Raw genomic sequence first — 5,000 nt, forward strand, 5'->3', positions numbered from 1 at the left:
TCATAACCAGACTGGGAGGTCCACTCAGAAAACGGAATATCCCACCCCCCCGACAACCACCATTGCTCAGCTAAGCCACCAACACCCACACATGTCCTACACAGGGGTGCACCCAACATCACAATACTGCCTCCTCTCACAGCACACAAACAATGGCAGGAATGAAAGACACAGGTCTGCCACAAGCATGGAATCGGAGCGCCGCCTGTCATGAGCCAAAGGTGCATCCTGACGTGGCAAATCAGATGATGCCGCAGGCATCCACTTACTATAATCACAATCAACAAACCGACCGGCCGCCCCCCCCCCCCCCATTACACCTTTCCATACAACAATGTGTACCTTAACCTAAACTATACTGTACCTTAACCTAAACTATACTGTACCTTAACCTAAACTATACTGTACCTTAACCTAAACTATACTGTACCTTAACCTAAACTATACTGTACCTTAACCTAAACTATACTGTACCTTAACCTAAACTATACTGTACCTTAACCTAACCTATACGGTACCTCAACCTAACCTATATTGTGCCTCAACCTAACCTATGTTGCGCCTTAACCTAACCTATGTTGCGCCTTAACCTAACCTATGTTGCGCCTTAACCTAACCTATGTTGCGCCTTAACCTAACCTATGTTGCGCCTTAACCTAACCTATGTTGCGCCTTAACCTAACCTATGTTGCGCCTTAACCTAACCTATGTTGCGCCTTAACCTAACCTATGTTGCGCCTTAACCTAACCTATGTTGCGCCTTAACCTAACCTATGTTGCGCCTTAACCTAACCTATGTTGCGCCTTAACCTAACCTATGTTGCGCCTTAACCTAACCTATGTTGCGCCTTAACCTAACCTATGTTGCGCCTTAACCTAACCTATGTTGCGCCTTAACCTAACCTATGTTGCGCCTTAACCTAACCTATGTTGCGCCTTAACCTAACCTATGTTGCGCCTTAACCTAACCTATGTTGCGCCTTAACCTAACCTATGTTGCGCCTTAACCTAACCTATGTTGCGCCTTAACCTAACCTATGTTGCGCCTTAACCTAACCTATGTTGCGCCTTAACCTAACCTATGTTGCGCCTTAACCCAACCTATGTTGCGCCTTAACCCAACCTATGTTGCGCCTTAACCCAACCTATGTTGCGCCTTAACCCAACCTATGTTGCGCCTTAACCCAACCTATGTTGCGCCTTAACCCAACCTATGTTGCGCCTTAACCCAACCTATGTTGCGCCTTAACCCAACCTATGTTGGGCCTTAACCCAACACACGTTGGGCCTTAACCCAACACACGTTGGGCCTTAACCCAACACACGTTGGGCCTTAACCCAACACACGTTGGGCCTTAACCCAACACACGTTGGGCCTTAACCCAACACACGTTGGGCCTTAACCCAACACACGTTGGGCCTTAACCCAACACACGTTGGGCCTTAACCCAACACACGTTGGGCCTTAACCCAACACACGTTGGGCCTTAACCCAACACACGTTGGGCCTTAACCCAACACACGTTGGGCCTTAACCCAACACACGTTGGGCCTTAACCCAACACACGTTGGGCCTTAACCCAACACACGTTGGGCCTTAACCCAACACACGTTGGGCCTTAACCCAACACACGTTGGGCCTTAACCCAACACACGTTGGGCCTTAACCTGCTCTGTAATTGTCATACGACGCGTTAAATTAGTGTAGTGTTGCCTAACTGCAACCCCCGCAATATAGTTTGCTACTCGCACTGCCCGGTCCCCAGTGTATCGCTTCATGTTAAACACCTTGCAGCTATACACTGTAATGTGGATGGCAGCAGGACGTACATGCTCAATGCCCTTTGCAGTTGTTCATTGGCATTTGCAGTTGTTCATTGGCATTCGCATGGCGAAGCACTTAGCCTACGCTGTGGTACGGCCTGTGTCAACTGTCCGCTGATGTTGTACGTCCAAATCACACACTGTACTGCACATTGGTCCTCATGTACTGAATGATACATCGTGGTACATGTGACCGTACAACGACTGCGCCAACAACGGCGAACCATGCGGTCCAAATGTTGTGCACTCAGCTACGTGTCGTCTCCCTATAAGAGCTGGATTGCAGTGTGGTATGCCCTGGATGGCGATCAGCATGAGCCGTCTGTTGATGTAGTGGCGCGTGTTGTCAGACGTAGTCGTCTCTTCTCACACACCGTGATAGCATGGTGCACTGCGTTCCACATCTGCGACATGCGACAGAGGCCGGTTGACAGTCGTTCGCGCAATGGACATCGCATACGTACGGGGGCCACCTTCCACGTGTTCGCGAAGCGTGCACATGTTGTTGCGTGTATGTGGGCAGACATAGTGTGTCGTGACACCTGACACAGGCATGCAACAATCGTTGAATTTGCAAATGGCGATGGACGCCTACGTTTGCTGGTGACGTTACGCAAATGAACAACTGGTAAACCGTTGTGGTGCGGTTGTTCTCGCTAGAGGTGAATCAGTGATGGCGACGATCGGTTGAGCTACCAACCGGTTGTTCCAGCGATACCCACCATGCCCACGAACGTGAATGGCATCTGGGTGTGAAGCGATACGCGGCGGTGGCTGGGTGGGACCGTCCCCGGCCGGTGAGGGGGGGCCTCCCGGCGTGCTGGCCGCGCGGTGCGTGGGCGCACGCGCTACAGCCGGCTGGTGGGGGCGGCCAGTGGCAGGCGCGCCGGCCGACGGAGGCGGCAGGCGGCGCAGCTGCGCGCCGGCGCACCCTGCACGCGGCGCCGTGCGGCCAAAGTAGGTCCTCGCGGGCCCGGTGCGAAGCGCGGTGGACATCTGCAGTGTGCTGGTCCGATTGAGGACTGTGTGCGCTGAGGATGCGCCGCCGCCCGGCGCTCGGCGCCGCGACGCCGTCTGCTGCTCGGTCGCCTCTGCGGTTCTCGCAGGTGGTTTGTATCGCAGCTGTGCGGACGTGTTGGCGCGTGCGCTGTGCTGGGAGAGTTCGCTTCGGCACCCAAGTGGGGCTTTTGTCCTTCTGTGGCGCTGGCGTTGGAGCTGCCGGTCACCGTAGGTGGCGCGTGTTGTCTCCCGCCGGCAATGCCACGACAGCACGCTCCCGGGCCTCTGTCGGCAGCGGCAAGCTCAGTTGGGAGCACGGGTGGTCGCACCTAAAGCGTCTACTCGCCAAACCCCGGGCGATTGCGCCTCTCTCGAACCCGACCAAGTACTTAGGACGGCGCTGCGCGCCGCCGGGACCTGAGAGGGTTTCGAGGTGTATGGTGCAGGGGAGCTCAGCCTCCTCCTGTTTGCAGAATAATTGAGCGGACGCTTGCGTGTTCGCGCGGGCCCCCGGGACACACTCCCGGGCGGCCGGCTGCTCAGCTCTAGTTGACGCAGCTCCCTGGTTGATCCTGCCAGTAGTCATATGCTTGTCTCAAAGATTAAGCCATGCATGTCTCAGTACAAGCCGCATTAAGGTGAAACCGCGAATGGCTCATTAAATCAGTTATGGTTCCTTAGATCGTACCCACGTTACTTGGATAACTGTGGTAATTCTAGAGCTAATACATGCAAACAGAGTCCCGACCAGAGATGGAAGGGACGCTTTTATTAGATCAAAACCAATCGGTCGGCTCGTCCGGTCCGTTTGCCTTGGTGACTCTGAATAACTTTGGGCTGATCGCACGGTCCTCGTACCGGCGACGCATCTTTCAAATGTCTGCCTTATCAACTGTCGATGGTAGGTTCTGCGCCTACCATGGTTGTAACGGGTAACGGGGAATCAGGGTTCGATTCCGGAGAGGGAGCCTGAGAAACGGCTACCACATCCAAGGAAGGCAGCAGGCGCGCAAATTACCCACTCCCGGCACGGGGAGGTAGTGACGAAAAATAACGATACGGGACTCATCCGAGGCCCCGTAATCGGAATGAGTACACTTTAAATCCTTTAACGAGTATCTATTGGAGGGCAAGTCTGGTGCCAGCAGCCGCGGTAATTCCAGCTCCAATAGCGTATATTAAAGTTGTTGCGGTTAAAAAGCTCGTAGTTGGATTTGTGTCCCACGCTGTTGGTTCACCGCCCGTCGGTGTTTAACTGGCATGTATCGTGGGACGTCCTGCCGGTGGGGCGAGCTGAAGGCGTGCGACGCGCCTCGTGCGTGCTCGTGCGTCCCGAGGCGGACCCCGTTGCAATCCTACCAGGGTGCTCTTGAGTGAGTGTCTCGGTGGGCCGGCACGTTTACTTTGAACAAATTAGAGTGCTTAAAGCAGGCAAGCCCGCCTGAATACTGTGTGCATGGAATAATGGAATAGGACCTCGGTTCTATTTTGTTGGTTTTCGGAACCCGAGGTAATGATTAATAGGGACAGGCGGGGGCATTCGTATTGCGACGTTAGAGGTGAAATTCTTGGATCGTCGCAAGACGAACAGAAGCGAAAGCATTTGCCAAGTATGTTTTCATTAATCAAGAACGAAAGTTAGAGGTTCGAAGGCGATCAGATACCGCCCTAGTTCTAACCATAAACGATGCCAGCCAGCGATCCGCCGCAGTTCCTCCGATGACTCGGCGGGCAGCCTCCGGGAAACCAAAGCTTTTGGGTTCCGGGGGAAGTATGGTTGCAAAGCTGAAACTTAAAGGAATTGACGGAAGGGCACCACCAGGAGTGGAGCCTGCGGCTTAATTTGACTCAACACGGGAAACCTCACCAGGCCCGGACACCGGAAGGATTGACAGATTGATAGCTCTTTCTTGATTCGGTGGGTGGTGGTGCATGGCCGTTCTTAGTTGGTGGAGCGATTTGTCTGGTTAATTCCGATAACGAACGAGACTCTAGCCTGCTAACTAGTCGCGTGACATCCTTCGTGCTGTCAGCGATTACTTTTCTTCTTAGAGGGACAGGCGGCTTCTAGCCGCACGAGATTGAGCAATAACAGGTCTGTGATGCCCTTAGATGTTCTGGGCCGCACGCGCGCTACACTGAAGGAATCAGCGTGTCTTCCTAGGCCGAAAGGTCGG

At 53.6% G+C, this 5,000-nt stretch overlaps 1 non-coding gene across 1 annotated transcript in view; it reads left to right on the plus strand.

Moving 5' to 3' along the window:
- The first annotated feature begins 3,382 nt into the window (after window positions 1-3,382).
- The window catches only part of LOC126454618 (small subunit ribosomal RNA), a 1,910-nt gene continuing 292 nt past the window's right edge, over window positions 3,383-5,000 (plus strand). Inside the window, exon 1 of the ribosomal RNA XR_007585269.1 lies at window positions 3,383-5,000. This exon is cut by the window's right edge and continues 292 nt beyond it. This is a non-coding gene — a ribosomal RNA (small subunit ribosomal RNA).

Source organism: Schistocerca serialis, unplaced genomic scaffold (genome assembly GCF_023864345.2).
Source record: "Schistocerca serialis cubense isolate TAMUIC-IGC-003099 unplaced genomic scaffold, iqSchSeri2.2 HiC_scaffold_992, whole genome shotgun sequence".
In the NCBI taxonomy this organism is placed as follows: domain Eukaryota; kingdom Metazoa; phylum Arthropoda; class Insecta; order Orthoptera; family Acrididae; genus Schistocerca; species Schistocerca serialis.